The sequence below is a fragment of the Rhinopithecus bieti genome, unplaced genomic scaffold (assembly GCF_001698545.2).
Source record: "Rhinopithecus bieti isolate Rb0 unplaced genomic scaffold, ASM169854v2 scaffold_30463, whole genome shotgun sequence".
Lineage (NCBI taxonomy): Eukaryota > Metazoa > Chordata > Mammalia > Primates > Cercopithecidae > Rhinopithecus > Rhinopithecus bieti.
Window position 1 is genome coordinate 570,289 of NW_016813249.1, and position 14,128 is coordinate 584,416.

General features: G+C 35.8%; 1 protein-coding gene across 1 annotated transcript in view; it reads left to right on the top strand.

Moving 5' to 3' along the window:
• BCKDHB (branched chain keto acid dehydrogenase E1 subunit beta) overlaps positions 1-13,878 on the top strand; it is a 296,444-nt gene extending 282,566 nt beyond the window's left edge. The window contains exon 11 of the mRNA XM_017847908.1: positions 13,749-13,878. The gene's annotated coding sequence lies outside the window, so the exon portion shown is untranslated. The remainder of the gene's footprint in view (positions 1-13,748) is intronic.
• The last annotated feature ends 250 nt before the right edge of the window (positions 13,879-14,128 follow it).

Consider the following 14,128-nt stretch of genomic DNA (forward strand, 5'->3'; position numbering starts at 1 on the left):
ATCTCAACTGCATAAGACAGACATTCCCAGAGTGGCCATTTATAGACCACCCCCCCAGGAATGCATTCCTTTCCCAGGGTATTAATATTATTATTCCTTGCTAGGAAAAGAATATAGTGATATCTCTCCTACTTGCATGTCCATTTATAGGCTCTCTGCAAGAAGAAAAATATGGCTGTTTTGCCTGACCCCGCAGGCAGTCAGACCTTATGGTTGCTTCCCTTGTTCCCTAAACATTGCTGTTACTCTGTTCTTTTTCAAGATGCACTGATTTCATATTGTTCAAACACATTTTACAATCAATTTGTACAGTTAACACAATTATCACAGTGGTCCTGAGGTGATGTACATCCTAAGCTTATGAAGATAAAAGGATTAAGAGATTAAAGAGAGGCCTAAGAAATTATAAAAGTATTATTTGTGAACTGATACATGTCCATTAAATCTTCACAATTTATGTTCCTCTGCCATGGCTCTAGCCAGTCCCTCCATTTGGGGTCCTTGACTTCCCACAACAGTTGGGCCCAGGAATTAGTTCTGAGTAGGAGGCTATAATATAACACGTTTGGATATATTTGAAAAGCTAATGATCTCAGTACAACTGGTATTAGTCTTTCAGGTATAATCACTCAAAGATGTCTTACAGTATATGCAGTTTGTGTTTTTATTAGTGTGGAGTGTGTTTCAATTTTCTGCAGGCCAATTTTACTCTTTAGACCAGTGCTATAACCTTGAACCTGGAATAATAAAAGCAAGAATTTTCCTGTTGTTTGGCACTGAACTCTACTCATTAGCTGCTAATGAAGCAGAAGTTGTAGAGCTGAGTTCCATGTGGGCCAGTTGGCTTCATATTAACAGGAATATCTTTCAAAGATGCAGATTGAATTCCCATCTCTCAGCAACGTCAGCCAGATGCCTATCATGGCACACAATTTGATCTTGGGGAAGGAGGTTGAATGTTTAGTATACTGTATGCCACAACTATAACTGGAAAAAAAAAAAAAACACCAAATATGGCTTATTGTCTAGTACAACCCTAGCACATACTCATAGACATAGTCAGTAACATTTCTCTTGAATGGTGAGAGAAAAAAATCCAAAAAGAGAAAAGGATTAAATAATCTGATTTAAACTTATAACCCATGTGTGCTGTTGGCCCTACAAATGATAATGTGTTATGCATAAAATGATTTACGTAATATTTTCAGTATTGTTCTCACTTTTGCTATGCCATAAAAATCTCCCATTTCTTCATTTCATAGTGTAGTGCCCAACGTACAGAGAGTAGAAAATAAGGTACACGAGCCAGTTCCTCCATCCATCCATTCATCCATTTAGACTTGCAACACACTTTCTGAGAATGTAATTTATTCTTGCTGCAATAATATTCTTTTTTCACTCCTTACTCCTTTGGAATCTAGCCTACAGTCTAGCTACTTTCTCCATATTACTCTCTCAAAGGTTATCAGAAACCACTTAACCTTCATGCTCAGTGTCTATTCTCAACAGACATTTGGCAGAACTAGGGGGTGAGCCATGTTCCTGGAGCCCTGGCCCTATGCCAGCTGGGAAGGCAGCCATGAAAAGTCTTGCTGCTAACCCTCAGCCCAGCAACAGGACTGCATTTAAACAAATAACCAAAAATACTCTCTCTTAAACACTTATCCTGTGACTTTCGTGACACAGATCATCTTGGTTCCCCTTCCATTTATTGACCCTCTCAGGCTCAGCTCCATAATTTGTGGGGCCCAAAGCAAGATTAAAATTTGAGTTCCCTTGTTCGAAAAACAAGAAAAATTATTGTTAAAGTTACTCAATATAATTCTGTTTCTTTTGCAGTTTCTCTCTTGACTTGTCATGGAATCTTTTTATTTGCTGTTTAATGTCATTCTAAGTAAAGAAAAAATAAAATTTTAAATTTTAGAATAAATTTTACCATTTTCTTCATATTGTACAATACCAATTTTAAATGCCAATTTTAAAAGCATCTAGCTATGTGTAATCACCAAAATTATACAGGTATTATTTTTATAGCTCATACATATGTATGTATTTCATTCTTATCAGAACAGTAGAATCACTGCACAAAATGAACTACTTTTTTTTAATTTCACTTACTGATATGCACACATTCTATCAACACTCTCTATGGTCAGTTTACTCGTATGTCATCATTTTCAGTATAAGTGCTTGACTAATTGACACAAGTAAGAAATTAACACAAGTAAGAAAATATATGATGGGGTTTCTTAGAACATCATCGATTTCTTTCACACCAACAAGTTCTGGTTTGAACAGAAAGCATGGCCTCTCAAGACTTATCAGCCTTCCCCTGCACATGCTTACTCTAAGATGAAACACGCACCTGGTACTCATACTGAGTCTTGCTGAACTCCCATGCATTATGAGTCCGCTGGAATTCTGTGCTCATGAGACATGATATGTGAGTGGGAAGGCCAGGAACGGTGGGCATGCACATTGCACATAGTGCTTCTCCTCATGCGTGTGCTCCATTGCCCCATCCAACTTTGCTTACAAAACATAGTTCAAAGATACATTTTTAAAAAAATTGTAAGATGGTGGCAATAGCATTACCCTGAGCTTGGAGCCCTTCTGAGAGTGACGCTATGTGAGATTGCACAGGCCACACACCCATGTTGCTGGCCCTGGACTCTCACTGGTTTCTGTGTCATCCAGTCCATCTGATAAGTATCATGTGTAGTTCTGTCATCATCTTCTCTTTGTACATTTCATTCACCTTTATAAATTCAATTAATACCTCCCTGTCTTGAGCCCAGTTTTTCCCAGGCTCTGAATATTCAACTGCCTGCTGAATACATCTCAACACATACCACATCTAAAATAAAATCCACAATTTTTCCACTAAAGCTGTTCTTCTGGGTTCAGTTAACCAAAAATCTCAGTCATTTGGTCCACAGTCTGTACAAAGCTGATCACATGGTAGTTGCTCAATATGCACTGCTTGTTTATTGACTAAATTGAGTATCTGCCTCCAGTTATAATTTGTAAGAGTCAGCCTAGATCATTCAGAGATCAGTTGTTCTGGTTGTAGATTTCCCATATCCTTATTTCTTTTTAAAATTATTCTTATAATACAGCTTCGAGACATTGGACAGAGGCAGGAAATAAAAATAAAGTTTAACCACCCACTTCTACCTAACACTAATTAAAAACTTTTAACAGGAACTGTGATGATATTAATAGTTAAATTGGATACCAAGATTTAGATTTCATCTACATATGCTCACAACTTTGCTTTTCAGTTATTCCCAAATAAGCAGTTTCATTTCTTTTCCGTTTCCAGATTTCTATATACATGAACTTAAAAAAAAAAAAAATCCAGCCCTGGTCATGGTGGCTCACACCTGTAATCCCAGCATTTTGGGAGGTCGAGGTGGGCAGATCACTTGAGATAAGGAGTTTGAGACTAGCCTGGGCCAATATGGCAAAACCTTGTCTTTACTAAAATTACAAAAATTAGCCAGGCATGACGGCTCATGCCTGCAGTCCCAGCTACTTGGGAGGATGAGGCAGGAGAATCCCTTGAACCCAAAGGCAGAGGTTGCAGTGAGCCAAGATTGCGCCACTGCACTCCAGCTTGGGTGACAGAGTGAGACTCCATCTCGAAAAAAAAAAAAAAAGAAAAGAAAAAAAATTCCATCAGTGGGCATCAGACTTAGTCGCTGTCAAAGTCACACTGGCTACTGTCTTATTATTTGTATTCTTTGTTACAGAAATTGTAATTTGATGAACTTTAATTATGGTGTCTTGATATTTCCAGTGTTTCCCACTCTGCGTAGGCCATGAAAATAATAGCAGTATTTGTGTTGTTATTCTGGCACTTCCAGTTTAGACTATAACCCAGAAGAGTTTGAAGGGTATTAAAAACAACAGCAATAATGAAAAAGAAAAACAGAACTACTAAAGAAATATGGGGGTTTAGATTATTTCAAACCTCATGATGATGTTTAGTTTATATTTAAGTGAGGTTCAAGTTAGTTCGTGTTTTTGTGCGACTCTCTAGGTCCATTTCTAGCCACCTTTGCTTTAGGTTTGGCATGTGGAAAGACTAAAACTGCCTTCTTGCCTGACTGGGGTTCATCTAGTCATTAACTGCCTGCAACACCAAGGTAGAACTTCTTATTTCAGGCAGCCCAGGCACTGGAAATAATGTGCTGCTTGTATTATAAATCCAAAGAAATGCCAAAATAACCTGTGGCTTTCAGGAGTGGTACAGTTAGCTTTTATGACCAAGGAATGGAAAACCAACTTAGAACCCAGTATCAACCTTTCCATTCAAAGCTGCATTCTGGTGGACATTAAAGTTCTAGTTATTTGTGAAATTTTAAAATAATATTTTAAATAAGGCTTGCTTCTAGGCTGTTCTAAGATGTATTTTATTTATGATATGGTAATCCTCTAATTTTGAGTTACTCTCTTACTATTATTTTAAACATCATTAACAGTTCTGTGACATTTCTTATGCAATACCAAAGGCAATAAAATAGTGTATTAGTCAATTAAGACATTGAATTTTTGATGCACACAGCACTGTGGGTCATAAAATAGAAGTAAATGAATAATTCCTGCCTTCAGAAAATGAATCTTTTTGAGGTAATAATAATATAGGTCTATGAATAATTAGAAGACAATATAACATAGTACATAGTCCAGTTAAAAAAAGAGATTAGAAGAGGAAAAACACCAGATCTCTATGTGGAGGAGAAAATGATGCTTAAACTGTGTTTCTCTTTGGAATATTAATGAGGACCAGAGAGGGCATCTATCTATTCAGAAGACTTCTGAAAATAAACTATCTAAGGGCCTTTAGACATTGGTAGATGCTGCATGCTATTTTTCGCTTATTTTATTTTGTGTTTGTTTCAATAGGGTTTTGGGGAACAAGTGGTGTTTTGTTACATGAATAAGTTCTCTATTGGTGACTTATGAGATTTTGGTGCACCCATCACCAGAGCACCATACGCCGTATCCAATGTGTAGTCTTTTATCCATCACCTCTGCCCTCCTTTCCCCTGAGTCCTCAAAGCCCATTGTATCATTCTTATTCCTTTGCATCCTCATAGCTTAGCTCCCATTTATGAGTGAGAACATACAATGTTTGGTTTTCCATTCCTGAATTACTTCACTTAGAATAATGGTCTCCAATTCAATCTGGGTTGCTGTGAATTCATTATTTCGTTCCTTTTTATGGCTGAGTAGTATTCCATGGTGTGTGTGTATGTGTGTGTATGTGTGTGGGTGTGTGTGTATCACATTTTCTTTATCCACTCATTGATTGATGGGGATTTGGGCTGGTTCCATATTTTTGCAATTGCAAATTGTGCTTCTATAAACATGCATGCTCAAGTATCTTTTTCATATAATGACTTCTCTACCCCGGGTAGATACCCAGGAGTGGGATTGCTGGATTAAATGGTAGATCTACCTTTAGTTCTTTAAGGAATCCCCACACTATTTTCCATAGTGGTTGTACTAGTTTGCATTCCCACCAACAATGTAAAAATGTTCCCTTTTCACCACATCCATGCTAACTTCTATTATTTTTTGATTTTTTGATTATGGTCATTCTTGCAGGAGTAAGGTGGTATCACATAGTCATTTTGACATGCATTTACCTGATCATTAGTGAGGTTGAGCATTTTTTCATATGTTTGTTGACCGTGTGTATATCTTTTTTTTTTTTGAGAACTGTCTATTCATGTCCATAGCCCACTTTTTGATGGAATTGTTTGTTTGTTTGTTTGTTTTTTCTTGCTGATTTGTTTGAGTTCCTTGTAGAGTCAGGATATTAATCTTTTGTCAGACATAGATTGTGAAGATTTTCTCCCACTCTGTGGGTGTTTTGTTTCCTGTGTTGATTGTTCCTTTTGCTGTGCAGAAGCATTTTAGTTTAATCAAGTCCTATCTATTTATCTTTGTTTTTGTTACATGTGCTTTTGGGTTTTTGATCATGAAGTCTTTGCCTCAAAGTCTAGAAGGGTTTTTTGAATGTTATCTTCTAGAATTTTTATGGTTTCAGGTCTTCTATTTAAGTATTTAATCCATCTTAAGTTGATTTTTGTATAAGATGAGAAATGAGGATCCAATTTCATTCTTCTACATGTGACTTGTCAATTATCCCAGCACCACTTGTTATATAGTGTATCCTTTCACCCTTTATGTTTTTGTTTGCTTTGTTGAAGGTAAGTTAACTGTAAGTATTCGGGTTGATTTCTAATTCTTTATTCTGTTCCATTGGTCTATATACCTATTTTTATACAAGTACCATGCTGTTTTGGTGACTATGACCTTATAGTATAGTTGGAAGTCATGTAATGTGATGCTTCCAGATTTGTTCTTTTCGCTTAGTCTTGCTTTGGCTATGTGGGCTCTCTTTTTGGTTCCATATGAATTTTGGATTGTTTTTCCTAGATGTGTGAAGACTGATGATGGTATTTTGGTGGGAATTGTATTGAATTTGTAGATTTCTTTTGGCAGTATGGTCATTTTCACCATACTGATTCTACCCATTCATAAGTATGGGATGTGTTTCCATTTGTTTGTGTTGTCTATGATTTTTTAAAGCAGTGTTTTGTAATTTTTTTTTTTTTTTTTTTTTTGTAGAAGTCCTTCTTTAGGTATATTCGTAAGTAATTTTTAGCTGTTGTAAAAGATGTTGAGTTCTTTATTTGATTCTCAGCTTGGTCACGGTTGGTGTATAGCAGAGCTATTGGTTTGTGTACATTAATTTTGTATTCTGAAAGTGCTGAATTTATTTGCCACTTCTAGGAGCTTTTTGGATGACTCTTTATGTGATCATATCAGCAGCAAACAGCAACAGTTTGACCTTGTCTTTACCAATTTGGATGCCCTTTATTTCTTGTTCTTATATGATTGCTCTGGCTAGGACTTTCAGTACTATGTTGAATAGAAGTGGTGAAAGTGGGCATCCTTATCCTGTTCTAGTTGTCAGGGGGAATGTTTCAACTTCTCTCTTTTCTGTATAATGTTGGCTGTGGATTTATCATAGATGGCTTTTGTTACCTCGATGTGTGTCCCTTTTATGCCAATTTTACTGAGGGTTTTAATCGTAAAGAGATGCTGGATTTTTTCAAATGCTTTTTCTATCTCTATTGAGATGATCATGTGATTTTTGTTTTTGATTCTGTTTATGTGGTGTGTCACATTTATTGACTTGAGTATGTTAAACAATCCCTGCATCACTGATATGAAACAAACTTGATCATGGTGGATTATCTTTTTGATTTGATGTTGGATTCAGTTAGCTATTATTTTGTTGAGGGTTTTTGTATCTATGTTCATCAGGGATCTTGGTCTATATTTTTCTTTTTTCATTATGTTCTTTCCTGTTTTTGGCATTAGGGTGATATTGGCTTCATAGAATGATTTAGGGAGGATTCCTTCTTTCTCTATTTGTGGAATAGTGTCAATAGGATTGGTACCAATTCTTCTTTGAATGTCTGATAAAATTCATCTGTGAATCCATCTGGTCCTGGAATTTTTTTGTTTGGTAACTCAAATTACCATTTCAATCTTACTGCTTGTTATTTGTCTGTTGAGTCTCTCTTTATTTCTGGTCTAATCTAGAAGGGTTATATGTTTCCAAGAATTTATCCATCTCCTCTAGGTGTTCTAGTTTGTGCATGTAAAGTTGTTCATAGTACCTTTAATGATCTTTTGTACTTCTGTGGTTTTGGTTGACGTATCTCCTGTTTCATTTCTAATTGAGCTATTTGGATCTTCTCTCTTCTTGGTTAACCTTGCTAATGGTCTATCCGTTTTGTTTATCTCTTCAAAGAACCAGGTTTTATTTTATTTGCCCTTTGTATTGTCTTTTTGTTGCTGTAGTTTAAATTTCATTTAGTTCTTCTAGGCTCTTTGTTATTTCTTTACTTTTGCTGGGTTTGGTTTGTTCTTGTTTCTCTAGTTCCTTGAGGTATGAGCTTAGATTGTCTCTTTGTGCTCTTTCAGACTTTTTGATGTAGACATTTAATGTTATGTCAGTGGAGAAAAGTCCCCCAATATTATTGCATTGCTGTCTGTCTTGTCTCTTAGGTCTAATAATAATTGTTTTTATAAATCTGGGAGCTTCAGTATTAGGTGCATATATATTTGGGATTGTGATACTTTCCTGTTGGACTAGGCCTTTTATCATTATATAATGTGCCTCTTTGTCTTTTTTAACTGCTGCTGCTTTAAAGTTTGTTTTTTCTGATACAAGAATAGCTACTCCTGCTTGCTTTTGGTGTCCATTTGCATTGAATATATTTTTCTACCCCTTTACCTTAAGTTTATGTGAATCCTTATGTATCAGGTGAGTCTCTTGGAAACAGCAGATACTTGTTTGCTGAATTCTCATCCATTCTGCCATTCTGTGTCTTTTCTTTTTCTTTTTAATTGCGTTTAGTTTAATGCTGAATTTACTCCCATGCCATAAGTTTTTGTTTCCTCAGTTTCTTCTGGGATATCTTTTCTTCTGGGCAACCTCCTCTTCTGGTTTAGGAACAATCTGTTCCTTTTCAATAAGGATCATCTCAATGTGGCAGGGAGACCTCATATATGGGTTAATCTGACTATGAGCTCCATATGTCCAGCAGCACATCTTAGATGCTTTATTCACTTGGATATGTGTTGTGGGAAGTCAGGGACCCCAAATAGAGGGACCGGCTGAGGCCACGGCAGAAGAACATAAATTGTGAAGATTTCATGGACATTTATTAGTTCCCAAATTAATACTTTATAATTTCTTATGCCTGTCTTTACTGCAATCTCTGAACATAAATTGTAAAGATTTCATGGACATTTATCACTTCCCCAATCAATATTTTTGTGATTTCCTATGCCTGTCTTTACTTTAATCTCTTAATCCCATCATCTTCGTAAGCTGAGGATGTATGTTGCCTCAGGACCCTGTGATGATTGTGTTAACTGCACAAATTGTTTAAACAATATAAAATCGGGGCACTTTGCAAAAAGAACAGGATAACAGTAATGTTTAGGGAACAGGGGAGATAACCATTAGTTCTGGCTGCCTGAGAGTTGGGCAAAACAGAGCCATATTTCTCTTCTTTCAAAATCAAATAGGACTATCACTGAATTCTTTTTCTCAGCAAGGAGCAGCCCTGAGAAAGAGAATGCATTCCTAGGGGTAGGTCTCTAAAATGGCCACTCTGGGAATGTCTGTCTTTTACGGTTATAGATAAGGGATGACATAAGCCCCGGTCTCCTATAGCACTCCCAGGGTTATTAGGATGAGGAAATTCCTGCCTAATAAATTTTGGTCAGACCGGTTGTCTGCTCTCAAACCCTGTCTCCTGATAAGATGTTATCAATGACAGTGCGTGCCCAAAACTTCATTAGCAATTTTAATTTCTCCCCGGTCCTGTGATCTTGCCCTGCTTCCTTTGCCTTGTAATATTTTATTACCTTGTGAAGCACGTGATCTCTGTGACCCACACCCTATTCATACACTCCCTTCCCTTTGAAAATCACTAATAGAAACTTGCTGGTTTTGCGGCTTGGGGGGCATTATGGAACCTGCCAACATGTGATGTCTCCCCTAGATACTCAGCTTTAAAATTTCTCTCTTTTGTACTCTTTCTCTTTATTTCTCAGACCAGCCAACACTTAGGGAAACAGAAAAGAACCTATGTGAAATAATGTTGAATTATCGGGGGCAGGTTCCCCAATAGATGTGCTCAATTACCAGAGAGTCTACATCTAAACCTTTAAGTTCACCATTACTCTCTGCGTTTTTAAGCATGTGCAGCAAAAATTCAGCACTCTTTTGGGCCACCAACCTTGTGTCTAGCCCCACTGCTTGGCCTGGGCATACCTGCCAACTCCACCATTGTAACATCGGAATGGTACACACTGTTTCTGTAAAGTGACATCTTTCAGATATTTTGTGGCTTTTCATATATACATACCTTGATGGCCCGGGCAATTTCACAAGTATTCTTAAGGTGAATACGAAGGTTAGAACCTCTTGATTTGCATGATTTTGTGGGGTTCTCTGGGTCAAGTGTATAGGGAACCATTTTCACAGATTACCTCAGGCCACTTAGGGAAAGAGCCATTCTGTATCTTTTAAGTGGAGCATTTAGGCAATTTACATTCAATGTTATTGTTGAGATTTGAGGTACTATTCTATTCACCATGCTATTTGTCACCTGAATATCTTGGTTTTTTCATTGTGTTATTGTTTCATAGATCCTGTGAGATGTACGCCTTTAAGATTTTATTTTGTGCATTTCAAAGATTTGTTTTGAGGTTTAGAACTTTTTTTTTTTTTTTCCTTAGCAATACTTGTAGTACTAGCTTGGTAGTAGTGAATTCTCTCAGCATTTGTTTGTCTGGAAAAGACTGTATCTTTCCTTCATTTATGAAGCTTATTTTCACTGGATTCAAAATTCTTGGCTGATAATTGTTTTGTTTAAAGGAGGTTAAAGATAGAACCCCAGTCCCTTCTAGCTTGTTGGGTTTCTGCTGAGAAATCTGCTGTTAATCTAAGTCTTTAGATCTGTGAACATGGGATATTTTTCCATTTGTTTAGATTTTCTTTAATTTCTTTCAACAATGTTTTATAGTTTTCAGAGTATAAGTTTTATCATATGTAACTACATATGTAGAACTACAAATGGTAGTTCCATTTTTACTTACTTGGTATATCTCCATACTGTTTTCCATAGATGTTGAACTAATTTACATTCCCTCCCACAGTGTATAAGCCTTCTCTTTACTCTGTATCCACAGTAACATATGTTACTTATGCTGCAACTTTATGTCCATGTGTACTCATTGTTTAGCTCCCACTTATAAATGAGAACACATGATCTTTGATTTTCTTCTTCTGAGTTAGTTTACTTAGGATAATGGCCTCCAGCTCCATCTATGTTGCTGCAAAGGACATGATTTTATTCTTTTTATATGGCTGAATAGTATTCCACTGTGTGTGTGTGTGTGTGTGTATGTATATATATATATATATATATATATACACACATACACGCATACATATAAGGAAACTGTGGTATGTATGTGTTTAAAGAAAATGTGGTAAGTGTCCACCAACCCTTGGTGAACACTTAGGTTGGTTCCATGACTTTGCTATTGTGAATAGTGCTGCAATGAACATACGAGTGCAGGTTTTTTTCTTATATAATGGATTCTTCTTCTTTAGGTAGATAACCAGTAGTAGGATTGCTGAATCAAATGGTAGTTCTATTTTTACTTCTTTGGAATATCTCCATACTGTTTTCCATAGAGATTGAACTAACTTACATTCCCTCCAACAGTGTATAAGCCTTCTCTTTACTCCGTATCCACAGTAGCATATGTTGTTTTTTAACTTTGTAATAATAGCCACCCTGACTGATATAAGATAATATCTCATTGTGGTTTTAATTTGCTCTTCTCTGATGATTAGTGATGTTCAGGATTCTTAAAATATGTTTGTTGGAATACTTAGTAATGAAATCAAATCGGTAATAAAAAAGTCTCCCAACAACAACAAAAAAGACCAGGACCAAACAGATACACAGCCAAATTTTACTAGACATGCAAAGCACTAATACCAATATTACTGAAACTATTCCAAAAAATTAAGGAGTAGGGATCTTTCCCTAACTCATTCTATAAATTCAGTGTCAGTCTCATACGAAAAATCAGACAAGGACACAACAAGAAAAGAAACCTACAGGCCAATATTCCTGACAAACGTAGAAGCAAATATCCTCGACAAAATATTATCAAACTGAATCCAACAGAACATCAAAGAAAAAAAAATCCATCACAATCAAGTGGGCTTAATTCCAGGGAGGCAAGGATGGTTCAACATATGCAAATTAATAAACATGATTCACCATGTAAACAAAACAAAGAACAAAAACTTTCTGATCATCTCAGTAGACGTAAAATAAGTATTTGATAAAATGCAACATCACTTCATAATTTTAAAAAACCCTCAGCAAACTAGGCATAAATGGAATATATCTCAAAATAATAGCCGTATATGACAACCCCATAGTCAATATCATACTGAATGAGGAAAATTTGAAAGCATTTCACCTCAGGACTAGAACAAGAAAAGGATGTCCACTCTCATCACTCTTATTCAACATAGTACTGGTAGCCCAAGCCAGAACAATGAGGCAAGAAAAGAAATAAAAGACATCCAAATTAGAAAAGAGGATGTCCAATTATCTCTGTTTGCTGATGACACAACCATGTACTTAGAAAATCCTAAAGGCTCCTCCAGAAGACTCCTAGAGTTAATAAGCAACTTCTGTAAAGTCTCAGGATACAAAATCAATTTACAAAAATTAGTAGCATTTATATACACCAATAATGTTCAAACTGAGAACCAAATTAAGAACTCAATCCTATTTACAGTAGTCACACAAAAAAAGTTAAACACTTAGGAATACATTTAACAAAGATCTCTACAACAGAAACTACAAAACACTGATGAAGTAAATTGTAGCTGTCCCAATAAAATAGAAAAATATCCCATGCCCATGGATTAGAAGAATCACTATTATTAAAATGGCCATATTGCCCAAAGCAATCTACAGATTCAATGCAGTTCCTATCAAATTACCAATGTCTTCCTTCATAGAATTAGAAAAGCAATCCTAAAATTCATATGGAACAACAACAAAAAGCGCAAATAGCCAAAGCACTCCTAAGCAGAAAGAACAAATCTGGAAGCATCACATTGCCTAACTTCAAATTATATTACAAGGCCATACTAATAAAAACTGCATGGTACTGGCACAAAAATAGGTACATGGATCAGTGGACTGGAACAGAGAACCCAGAAATAAAGTCATATACCTATAACCAATGGATCTTTGATAAAGTTTATAAAAATAAACAATGGGGAAAGGACATACTTTTCAATAAATGATGCTGGGAAAACTGGCTGGCTATCTGTGGAAGAATAAAGCTGGACCCCTCTCTCTTACTATATACAAAAATTAACTCAAGATGGATTAAAGACCTAAACATAAGACCAGAAACTAAAAGTTCTAGAAGTTAGATCAGATTTTTCTGCCTTTCTTAGTTGCTTTGTAATCTCCTTTTACCTATATTTACATGGCCTGTTTAGAGAGGCCTGCATTTGTGATATTCACTGTTGTTCTCACATTTTTTTTGGACAAGATATACCCTCCTATTCTGGATAGGCCTCATTCCATCAAGCTCAATGACACCTCTGAGAATAGAACTGCCAAAAGTTCTATATGCTAACATGTATCCGTAACTTCTGACCCGGAATGTGTATCATGCCAGGTCTCAATATGTTTAGTTCCTTCCTGTGTGGAGATTAAACATATTTTGCCTTTTATACACAATCTATAAAGCCATAAGCAGAAAAAAGTTTTATGCTTTGTGTTATTTCTCACTTTCTGTTACTTAACAGTGACACAGTTTTTGTTGTTCATTATTCTTCAAGTTCATCACATTTTAATGTTAAAGTCACGTGATGAGGTCAGCAGGTTTTCTAACAAAATGTTTTCTTTATCTGCATTGAGATGTCGTGTGTCATTTTCAGTAGCATATTTGTTACTTTAAAAGATATGTTGTTAAATTATGCTTCTTGTGGTTATGTTTTATAACAAAATATTCTAAAATAAATTCTGCATTACTTTTCTGTGAAGGAGATTTCTAACTACCAGCCACAATGTTTCTTCTTTATTTCACAGGGATGCAAGCTGGTGAGCTGTTAATTCCTATAGAATCTATTTTATTAACAACCCAAAAATATAATAGCTCTGTTCTCAAAAAGGGTGTTTGATGTTCTGAATATTCAGTGTAATCCTCTGAGGCATGGAGAAGTTCCTGAAACCTAATTAAACAAGGTAATATGTTATATGAAAGTTTTCTACATGTAATTTGTTATATTTTTATTAAATACAATCTAATTTCTGGTAAATTGGAACCCATGTAGTAAAGAGCCTATTTAATAGCCAATACATTTATTTTGATGATAATGATGACATATTCTGGGAACAGGAAGCAGATGTTGAAAATGTTTACCATCATTCTTGATGCATCCATCTTTGACAGTTATGGACTCCAGATT